Source organism: Carlito syrichta, unplaced genomic scaffold (assembly GCF_000164805.1).
Source record: "Carlito syrichta isolate Samal-C Ts95f unplaced genomic scaffold, Tarsius_syrichta-2.0.1 Scaffold81549, whole genome shotgun sequence".
Lineage (NCBI taxonomy): Eukaryota > Metazoa > Chordata > Mammalia > Primates > Tarsiidae > Carlito > Carlito syrichta.
Window position 1 is genome coordinate 35,550 of NW_007025645.1, and position 12,009 is coordinate 47,558.

At 36.9% G+C, this 12,009-nt stretch overlaps 1 protein-coding gene across 1 annotated transcript in view; it reads right to left on the bottom strand.

The window, feature by feature from the left end:
- The window catches only part of SCAPER (S-phase cyclin A associated protein in the ER), a gene marked incomplete at its 3' end in the record, with an annotated part of 218,865 nt that overhangs the window by 24,486 nt on the left and 182,370 nt on the right, over positions 1–12,009 (bottom strand). The window lies entirely within an intron of this gene.

The following is a 12,009-nucleotide window of genomic DNA, read 5'->3' on the forward strand; positions in this document are numbered from 1 at the left end:
CAGAGAGAGGATGAAGGGAGGAGAGAACAAGAAGCTGTCGTTTAATGGGTACAAGGTTTCAGTTTTGCAAGATGAATAGAGTTCTATGGATGGATGGTGATAATGGTAGCACAATGTAAATGAACACTTTAAAATGGTTAAGATGGTGAGTATAGTTTTGTAATACAGTTTGAAATCAGGAAGTGTGATGCTCTGGCTTTGCTCTTCCTTCTCAAGATGCTTTGGCTGTTCAGGGTCTCTTGTGGTTCCATATAAATTTTAGGATTATTTTTTCTATTTCTGTGAAAGATGTCATTGAAACTTTGATAGAGATTGCACTGAATCTGCAGATTGCTTTAGGTAGAATAGATACTTTAACAATATTAATTTTTCCAATCCATGAACATAGGATATCTTTCCACTTATTTGTACTCTTCTTCCATTACTTTCACCAATGTTATGTAACTTTCTTTTTTAAATTTTCTTTAATTTTTGTACTTTATTATGAAGGTGAGTGGTACAAGTCAGGTACATATGCAATGTATGTGCAGGTGAAGTTTGGGCCTCGAACTTGTCCACACGTCCCCTGGTTTAGGATCAGTCACCCTCCCCTTGTATTGTCATGTTCCCCCACCCCATCCCCTGGCAGTGTTCCATGACTACCAGTCCCTCCCTTGTGCTATTCTGGTTAATGTTCAGGTCCCACATATGAGCAAAAACGTGTGGCACTCATTTCTTTGTTTCTGTAATTGGTTGCCATGAATGACTGTCACCAATTCCACCCAATTTGTTGAGAAGTCCGTGATTTTGTCCTCCTTTTTAGCTGGGTAATATTTCATCGTGTATATGTGCCACATTTTCTTTACCCAGTCTACTTTTGATGCGTAGTGGCGTCAGTTGCATGTTTTTGCTATTGTGAACAGTGTGGCAATAAACATGCATGTGCAGGTGTCTTGTTTGTAGAATTATTTGTGTTCCTCCAGGAGATTCCCAGGAGGAAGAATCCTGGATCATATGGAAGGTTAATTTCTAGTTCCAACAGATATCGTCACACTATTTTCCACACTAGTTTGCACTCCCATCAACAGTGACAGTGTTGAAGTGTTCCCTTTTTTCCACATCCAAGACGGTATCTACTGTTTTTTTATTTATTAATGATGGCTATCTTTACTGGAGTAAGGCAGTATCTCAGTGTGGTTTTGATTTCCACTTCTCTGATGATTAGTGTCACTGGGCATTTTTTTCATGTATCTGTTGGTTGCTCATGTCTTCTTTTGAGAAGTGTCTATTTATGTCCTCTGTCCATTTTTTTAATAGGGCTGTTCTTTTTCTTTTTGGCATGTTTGAGTTCATTGTAGATCCTGGATGTTCAGCCCTTGTCATATCAAGAACTATAAAACACTGGTTAAAGAAATCAAAAAGGACACAAACAAATGGAAAAACATTCCATGCTCATGGATTGGAAGAATCAATATTGTCAAGATGTCCATCCTAACCAAGGCGATTTACAGATTCAATGCAACACCCATCAATTTACCAACATTGTTCTTCTCAGGACTGGAAACAACACTACAAAAATTCATTCTGAAATAAAAAAGAGCACAAATAACGAAAACAAAGCTCAGCAAAAGAAACAAAGCAAGAGTTATTACATTTCCAGACTTTATACTGTACAAAGGCTACAGTAATCAAAACTTCCTGGTACAAGAACAGGCATATAGACCAGTGGAATAGGACAGAGATTCAAGAAACAAAAACTTGATCTTTCAACCAATTCATCTTTGACAAAGCTATCAATAATGACTACTGGGAAGAGGAGACCTTATGGTGCTGGAAAAACTGGCTGACCACATGCAGAAGAAACAGGACCCCTACCTACCACCATATACAAAAATAAACTCTAAATCAAAGACCTAACCACAAAACCTCAAACCATAAGAATCTTAGAAAAATGCAAGACACCCTTATGCACATTGGAGTAGATAACCAATTCTTGATAAAATCCCCAAAAGCATATACCATAAAAGATAAGCTAGACAAGTAGGACCTCTTCAAACTGAAAAGCTTTTGCACAGCAAAAGAAACCATCAAGAGAGCAGGGAGACAACCCACAGAATGGGAAAAAATATTTGCTAATTATGTATCATCAATGTCATGGTTTTCAGTGGAAATATTTTTCACCTACTTGGTTAAATTTATTCCTAAGTATTCTATTCTTTTTTATTCTACTGCAAATGAGATTATTTTCTTAATTTCTTTTTCATACAGTACATTGTTAGTGTATAGAAACACAACTGATACTACCACACAATTCATGCATTCATGTATCAAATTATCATGCTGTACACCTTGAGTATATACAATTTTTATTTGCCAATTGTACCTCAATAAAGTTGTAAAAAATGGTTAAGATGGTATATTTTAAGTTATGTGTATTTTACCACAAATGAAAGACAAAAAAAAATTTCCCTAAAAAACACCAAGAATACACAATTTTATAGATAACATTAAACAAAAGCTTCAAGTACTAGACATATTTCATGCAACATGTTCCCAAGAACTTAAAAAATAGGAAGAACTCTAAGTCCATCCAGGTTGCTGTGAAGTTCATGATTTTGTTGTTCTTTATGGTTGCATAATATTCCATTGTATATATGTACCACTTTTTTTTTTTCTATCCAGTCCTCTTTTGGTGGGCAGCATAAGAGTATCACATATTTTCACTCATAAGCAGACCTTGAACAATTAGCATAATACTATAAGAAAAGGATTAGCAGTAGTGGGAACCTGCCGGGAGTGGGACAGGGAACCAGGATTGGCAGTAGTGGGAACTTGCCAGGGTAAAATAAAAAAGTTAAAAGTTAAAAAAAATAGGAAAAACTAGCCAGTTTATATATGAAGCTTATATAATCTTAAGAAAGGAAAATTCTAAATAAGATATTTACAAAATAAACTTAACTTTTTTATTTAACTATTCTATGTATTGCAAAATCAATAACTTTAATATTACAAAAGTCATTAATTTAGGTCACATAAATAATTTTTTAAAATGCAACCATTCTTCAATTAATGTTTGCCCCAAAAAACCTTTTTGCCTTACTTAAAGCAATTAAAGGAAAAAAGCAATCATAAGATGGAGGAGAAAAATTCAACAAAAAATTATTATTATTTTAAAGTTCTCTTGTAAGGTCAGGCGCAGTGGCTCAAGCCTATAATCCTAGCACTTTGGGAGGCCAAGGCGAGAGAACTGCCTGAGCTCAGGGGTTCGAGACCAGCCTGGTCAATTTGGTGAGACCTCATCTCTACAATAAATCAAAAAATTATCCAGGCGTGGTAGTGCACACCTGTAGTTCAAGTAACTTGGAAGGATCGCCTGCACCCAGCAGGTGGAGGTTGCCGTGGCCAGTGTGCCATTGCACTCCAGCAAGCGCAACAGAGTGAGACTCCAACTCAAAATAAAATAAAATAAAGACCTCATAAAACTATGGATAGAAGGGCACTTGCTTAACTTGATAAAAGACATTTATAAAACCCTGTAAATTGATTAGATTAAAACAGTCCCTAATATATATTTGTACTGCTACTTCATTTTTCAGTTTTAGGAATGACTTCACACAATGAAACCTAAAGATTTATGATCTAAAGATTTATTTAAGATCTATGCCCTGCACCTGGCCTTCTACACATACTTTATATCACTTTATCATTCCAAATATGAGGGAAAAAGTGTTATCCAGGTAGCAGAAATAGTGGGTTTACTATATTGATATCTGATTCTGAAATACTCTAACCAAAAAAACAGAAAACAAAAAACAAAAACCAATCTTTTTTTTTTTTGAGAGAGAAACCAAATTGTGGGACAGAAAAAAAATCCACTTTATAGCTTTGCAATTTTCCTGATAAAACAGATGTGCTTTCACTGCCAATAGCAAGAGAAGCCAAGACGACAGAATAATTATTACTAAAATTCAGTAACTTTGATCACACATGAACATTCCCTGGTCATCCATAAATCTCTAGTTTGGAGCTTAAAGCCTCGCCATTGAATTTCAGATAAAGAATAAAGTCTTAAGTAAAAGCATGTATACTCAACTATTTATAAGGCAAATTAAGAGAATTATCTAAATTAAGCAGGTAAAAGACCAAATTGTCATGTATCACTGTTGTCAAAGCAAAAGCATTCCCACTCATCCACTCCTATCAATAAATCTTTCATTTTTGTTACTCCTCTCCACATGAAATTGTCATATTACAGATTTCAACACTATGCACACATAAAATTTCTACATAAAAAGCATATATTACAAAGCTTTGAGAGCATATTCCAGTAGAAGCAGCTTGTTTTGTATAAACTTGCCTCATAATAACCTTGCTTATCTTTGATCATCTAACTGAAAGAGAGCAGCTGTAAATAATCATCACTGTTGCTCCAGTTTTTAATAGCACCCATGGCCACAATTATGTGAGTTCTCACAACTCACAAAGAGTCAGAGACACAAAGAGTAAAAGAGTCAGAGACACAAAGAGTCAGATGAAACAGTAACATCCTGTACCGTGTGGATATAAAAAAGTAGCCACAGTTTTAATCACACCAATCTGGAGTAAGAGTTTAAGGGTTTGTGTCTTTTATAAAGCAACAGTGTTTACATATATAGTTAACTTCTTGTTGTTGTTGTTGTTGTTTTAGTTGGAGTCCCACTCTGTCGCCCAGGTTGGAGTGCAGTGACTCTCTCACGGCTACCCCAGTGGTGACCTGCGGGGCTCCAGCTATCACTCCACCTCAATCTTCCAAGTAGCCAGAACTATAGGCACACACTATCATGTTCCGCTAATTTTTGATTTACTGTAGAGACGAGGTCTCGCCAACTTCCCGGGCTGGTCTCGAACCCACAGGCTCAGGCAATCCACTTGCTTGGCCTCCCAAAGTGCTGGGATTACAGGCTGAGCCACCAAGCCCCAGCCTAGTTAACTTCTTAAATAGGTGAGCTAGCAACAACAAATTAGGACCTTATTTATTGATTGATTTTATTTTGGGGCATTGGGGGATGGGATCTCATTCTGTCACCTAAGCTGGAATGCAGTGGCATTAAGGTTTTTGAGTTTGTTTCCATACAGGTGTGCATAGTAAACTCTGATAATTTTTTGTATGCCTAGAGTGGAGTGTTTCTACATGATATTTTAAGTGTTAAAAGTTTTAGGCTGGGTGTGGTGGCTTACACCTGTAATTTCAGCACTTTGTGAGGTCAAGGGAGGAGGATTGCTTGAGCTCAGGAATGCAAGAAAATCCTAGGCAACATAATGAAACCTCATCTCTACAAAAAATCCAAAGAATATCCAGTCATGGTGGCGCACACCTGTAATACCAGCTATTTGGAAGACTGAGGCAAAAGGGTCGCCTGAGCACAGAAGTTGGAGGCTGAAGTGAGCCAAGATCATGCCGCTCTTTAATAATCAACTTTAGATATGCAAAAAAATGCAACCAAAACACATACCAAGGCTTATAAATCAAGCTATTATACTGAGATTTAATTAATATATTTATCTTGTACTTTAGCATGTCAGTAATCAAGCCTGGAGGATTCAAATTACAGGATCTACTCCAGTGTACAAAGGGGAAAAAAATGAGTTTCACAGAGCAAGGGACATAAAAGTTCCCTTTTCCAGTCTTAAGGCATGGTTACAGAAAGGTTATATGGTTACATGGTTACAGAAAGGAAGGAGGAGAGATAAAAGTAAACTTTTTTCCTTTCCTACCAGAAAAATATGGAGATGGGAAAAAAACAGTATATATATATACACACACATACACACACATATGTATGTATGTGTGTGTATATGTATGTATATATGTGTATACACACACACACACATCAACATATATATGTATATAAAACACATACCTCCCAAGGGAGACAGATGTGTTAGCTAAGTGAGTGTAAAGCTAAAAGTGTTTTTTCTCTAAAGAGACTGTCTTTCCAGCTGTCCCTAGCACCACGTGAGGTATGGTCACATAAATATGGTCATGCTATGTGTCAGGAAGAAGCTTGTGGTTCAGCTCTCCCAATATGTCCTCAGTTCCTAAGTGACATGGACCCTCTGGTGGAAGCCAGCAGGGCTGCTAGAGTCATAGATGGAAGTCACAGCAAAGACTTTGAGATCTGTACACAGTGAAGTCTGAAGGAAGACCAACAAGAGACTCAGAAAACAAGGAAGAAATCTCAACTTTTCCTCCTTATCATGGGTCGTGTAAGTCATATTCATCCTCTCAGACACAAAGATGCTACCTTAAGGACATAAGCAAGGATGAGAATATCTTAGTCTGGACTGCTTTAACAGAATATCACAGACTGAGTGGCTTAAGCAATAAACACGTATTTCTCACAGTTCGGGAGGCAGGTTCTAGTGAGGGCCCTCTTCCTGATTTTCTCACATGGCAGGGGGAGAAACAAAGAGCAAGCTCTATAGCATCTCTTCTTATAAGGCCACTACTCTGATCACGAGGGTTCTACTCTCATGACCTAATTACCTCCTAAAGTCCCTATCTCCAACTACAATCACATTGGGAATTAGAGTTTCAACATAAAAATTTTGGGAAGACACAAACATTCAGTCCATAGAAGAGAAGGTACATTTTTAGCCAAAACAGGCTGGGTACTCACTAAAGAAAATATTTAAAGCATTGGATCAAATTTACTTAAAACTTTTTCTTTGAACTAAAAAATAGAAGGTAAAAAAGTTTTCTTTAAACTCATGAAGACAACTAAATCAGTCATAGCTACAGAGTTAAATATTATCTGCACATCCTAGTTAAGTGTGAAAAGTTGGAAGAAATATATAATCAGTTATACGTGTGTGTATTATACAATGAATGTATATTTTTTCACACACACAGTCTTATAAAAATTTTCCCATAATATAGAAGAGAAAATGAAGTCAATGGAAGCTACATCCTAAAAGAAAGGATGTTTTAAAATCATTTCTCAAATTGACTTAAACTTACTAACCCCATTGAAGCATTAGAGGAGAGAAAAACTGAAGATTTATTCAAAATGATTTCTAGTTTGTTCAGTTGACTTGATTTTCTGTTGCTTCCATATGACCCAGCAACTCCCCTATTGGGAATATACCCAGAGGAACTCAAATCATTCTACAAAAAAGATACCTGCACTGGTATGTTTGTTGCAGCTCTATTCACAAAAGCAAAAACATAGAACCAGCCGGGCTCGGTGGCTCAGCCTGTAATCCTGCGGCTTTGTGAGGCTGAGGTGAGTGGATTGCCTGAGCCTGCGGGTTCGAGACCCGCCTGGGCAGCGAGACCTCATCTCTACAATAAAATCAAAAAATCAGCCGGGCGTGGTAGTGCATGCCTGTAATTCCAGCTACTCAGAAGGCTGAGGCGGAAGAATCGCAGGAGCCCAGCAGGCGAGGCTGCGGTGGCCGGGAGCGGCCACTACACTCCAGTCTGGGCAACCGAGTGAGACTCAAAAACAAAACAAAACAAAACAACAACAACATAGAACCAACCGTGTTGCCCATCGAAGATGGACTAGATAAAAAATATGTGGTATATATACACAATGGAATATTATGCAGTCATAAAAAAGGACAAACATATGGACTTTGCAGCAACTTGGATGGATTTGGAGTCAATCATACTCAGTGATTTTTCACAGAAACAAAGAACAGAGTTCCATATGTTCTAACTCATAAATGGACCTTGAACAATTATACTGCTATAAGAAAGCGACTGGCAGTAGTGGAAAACTGTCAGGGGTGGATGAGATTAACAGTTGAGGCAAAATGTTAGGGGAGGGAGGAGTATACCTCATCAACAAGGGTACCTGCATGATCAATGTTCATATACCTAACCCTGAAATGTATCCACATCTTTATAATAAATTTTTTTAATGTAAAAAATTTAAAAAAGGCAAATGAGATGCTTCCTAAGATGATTATAAAAAGAGAATAAATACTTCTGCTTCTAAAGCAAAAGTGAGCAAAGTAAGAAAATAAATTAGTCTATAGGAATTATCCATTATTTCTCAGACTGTCATCAATTTGGGGAAACATCTTGCCACTTCTCCTTCCACCACAATGCTAGGCACACTCTGGCCAAAGAGGTCAGCTTATCTTTCACTAAATACAGGGATGTCTTTATGTTTTTGCTAATTTAAAATTTATCTTGCTTCTTCCAACCACATAAATACCACATGTTGTCCATGGAAAAATACTAATACGTTATTTGTAAAATTATACTTGGTTGTAAACACTCAATAAATTATAGTTAATCTAAGATCCTTCATGAAGATCCTATTTATAACTTTTAAGAGTCAAATGAAAATAAACTATTATTTTTTCTGTATTTAAATACACAGAATAACAAACAGAGATTATATAGTTTGCATTATTTTAGAGCCAAGGAGTCTCACAAACATAGAAATATATGAATTCAAAATTGAAAAAAAACTTTTTAATTTCATTCTCCAAATAGAATTAAATGTACTTCATACAACTTCCACAAAAAATACTATCGGTTTTTTTAGGCAATGTTAAACAGGAATACAAGACAATCAAGTATTAAAATTAATGTTTTATTATTTCTCTAGCAGTACATGTAAAATTTTAAATTTCATAATATATTTAAAACTAGCACCCATTTTTTATTTTTAAAAAAATCACATACTTTTATCAGTTGAATACTAAGACAAATGAAAAAAAAATCAACTATATAGTTCAAATATAGTTCTTTTAGTTTAATCTCAAGAAACATTAGAAAATATCCTAGTGAAATTATAATAAAAACACAATGCAATAAAGCTTCCTTATTCAGCAGCTACCTATTATGTTTATCAGACTTAAAATGTGTCAGAGATCAAGAGCAAGTTATCTAGATGAGATGTCAAGTTCATAAGGTCAAAGGTACAATTTTATTAGGTCAGAGGTAATATAAATAAAATCTTATATGTCAAATAAGAAGGGTCACAGACACAGTGTATATAATAGAGACATCACAGATGACAAGTAATAACTTTAAGTAGAACAAGCATGTTGACTATAGATACCTTCACTGATTAAAAATGAAACTTCCACGTGAGTAATAGAAAATTGCCTTTCTATATCACATAACTCATATGCTATACTGCACACTTGTATTCAGAAAGAAGGGGCTATAACCAAGAAAAACTACATGAATTAAGCAAGAACTTTAAGAAAATTTAATTCTTTCCCTCTGAAACCATATATAAAATAAACACATCAATCAAATTTAAAACTACAATAGCTAAACATCAGACTGCTATGATAGCTATAAAAATGAGATAATATTGTACATTTTTATTCCAAAGTGCATGAATTCAGTATTATTTCTTTCTTACCTTTTCTCATGGAAATAAAAGCACATAAAATTTATTTCAGTTTATATAATACTAGAAAAAAATTTTAATTTTTTTGTAAATCAAATGTTATATAAGGCTCTTTTATTAAGGGAATTTAATTACAAATAACTTTTGTAAGTTGAAGGATATTCTTTATAATAAAAATTACCTTATACTTAATTGAGCTAGTTAGAATTTTTTTGAAAGTAAAGCACATATACATGTGACTTTAGGTCTAAAGAGCAAACTCAAGTAGAAAATGGAGATAATTATGAAAGATTTAAGTTTAAAAATTCCATGTTGGAGATTCCACAAGATGGTGACGGCATAGGTGGATTCGTGAGACTCTCCAAACGTGAGTTGCCAAAAAGACCCTTAATTTTCTTCCCACAGCGCCCTACCCACTGCCAGCCACACTGGTACGAGGCCTGGGGACCTTCGGTCCTACGCAGGGCTAGACATTGCGGCCCTGGTGCAGATGTCCACTATATGTGACTCTCATCTGCTCAGGAGTCCCAGACCCAGCTCCCTCCCTGGCTACATCATGACACCCAGCACCCAGCACCAAACTGCCGGTCACCCAGGGAGGCTCTGGGCACCCACCCCTTAGAGATACCGGTCACATTTCTGGCTGAAGTGCCCTGTGAGAGACCCAGGGCCACCACCTGCCCTTTGGAGCTTTAGAGCTCTGGAGCTCTGGGCCCACCCTGGCTGAGGAACTCAGCGTGTGAATTCAACCTTGTGTAAGGGAGCAGAACCCCAAGCTTGTGTAAGGTGCTGATCGGAGGCGTCCAGCTCCAGAGGAGGGAATGCCCGACCCTTTCCTCCACCCCAGCCTGCTGGTGACACCCCGGATCCAGCACCTAGCTGTGCAGCTGATCCCAGATGAGAATCTCTAAAAGTGAAAGTGGAACTACCATCTCCGTCATTCTCCAGGCAGATCTGCATCACCCCGCCCACCAATCAGAGCCTCCACCTCGGTTCCCACCATGATGTTGTTAAACAGGAGACAAAGCCCCTCCCCTACGCTGAACAGACCGAGACAACTAAGAGTTACAGACCTCCCAGGCAATAGGCTAACTGCCTGCAACAAAAACAGAGAGGAGAAGCTGGAGATAAGGTCTCAAGGAAAGATTACAGAACTACTCTGATCTCTTATTTTGACCTTTGGTTTTATCATTCTGACTGTATGTTATGTTCACTACTGTTTGCTTTCTAACTTACACTATCTGTTTCATGATCTTATTGGTCTGTCTCTGTGTAACTACCAGTATTCTTTAGGGAAATTTCTTTCTGTGTTTTTTTTTCACTTGCCTCCAGCCTTGTGTCTCTCTTTCACCTGTTAGTTGGTATGTATGTCTGTTCCCTCTCACTCTTCTCTATTTCTAACTTCCTATTGAACCCCCCTTCCTCCATTATTTTCTTCTTTTGTACCTCCTTTTGCTCCAGGGACGAGAGAAAAAGCTACACAAATGAAGAAAAACGAAACAAAGAATATGGGTCTCTCCCAGACTCCTGGGAGGGCAGACACTGAGAAAACTGACTTCAGAATGCAAATAATGAAGAGTCCCCAGAATGACTAGTCTCAAACTACAAACCTAGATATCAAGACATTAATGGAAAGATTAAAAAGAATTGAGGAGACTCAAGAAGAAACTAGAAAGGAGCTGATATCTGAGATAACAGTAATAAAGAATACTGTGAATGAAATAAATAACAAACTGATAAGCATGGAAAGCAGAATTACTCAAGCAGAAGAAAATCTCAGAGCTTGAGGACCAAAACATAGAAATAACCCAAACTCTTAAAAACATAGAAAATAAGCTCAAAAAGACAGAACAAAACCTTCAAGAGATGAGCGATTACCTCAAGAGGCCTAACCTAAGAGTAATTGGACTTCCTGAGGCAGAAAGAGACACAGAGACCACACTGGAACAAACTTTCCATGAGATTATTCAAGAAAACTTCCCTTATCTAATCAGTGATGCAAAAATTCACACACAAGAGATTCAGAGAATCCCTGGAAGACAACAAATGAGAAGACCAACTCCTAGACACATAATAATTCGCCTAAACAAAGTAGGCATAAAAGAAAAAATCCTAAAGGCAGCAAGAGAAAAAGGCCAGATCACCTACCATGGAAGACCAATCAGAATAGCAGAAGATTTATCTACAGAAACCCTGCAGGCTAGGAGAGCTTGGAACCCTATCTCCAAAATCCTAAAAGATAAACAATTTCAACCAAGAATAACCTACCTGGCCAAATTAAGCTTCATCAGTGAGGGAGAATTAAAATCTTTCCCAGATATCCAATCCCTAAGAATTTATGCTGCCACCAAACCATCTCTACATGAAACACTTAAGAAAGTACTAAACACAGAAGAAAAGGGGAAAAAAAGAACAACATTCTTCACAAGAGTAGAGGAAAAAAAATAAAATACACAGGAACCAATCCCAAAAACAAAAGAAAGACAATAAACCAAGTGGAAGAACAACAACTCTATAAGAACTCTATGATAGGAACAATCTCTCACATTTCAATAATTAGCATGAACATGAATGGACTAAATGCACCACTGAAAAGACATAGAATGGCAAATGGATAAAATATCACCAGGCAAAAATATACTGCCTTCAAGAGACCCATCTCACTACA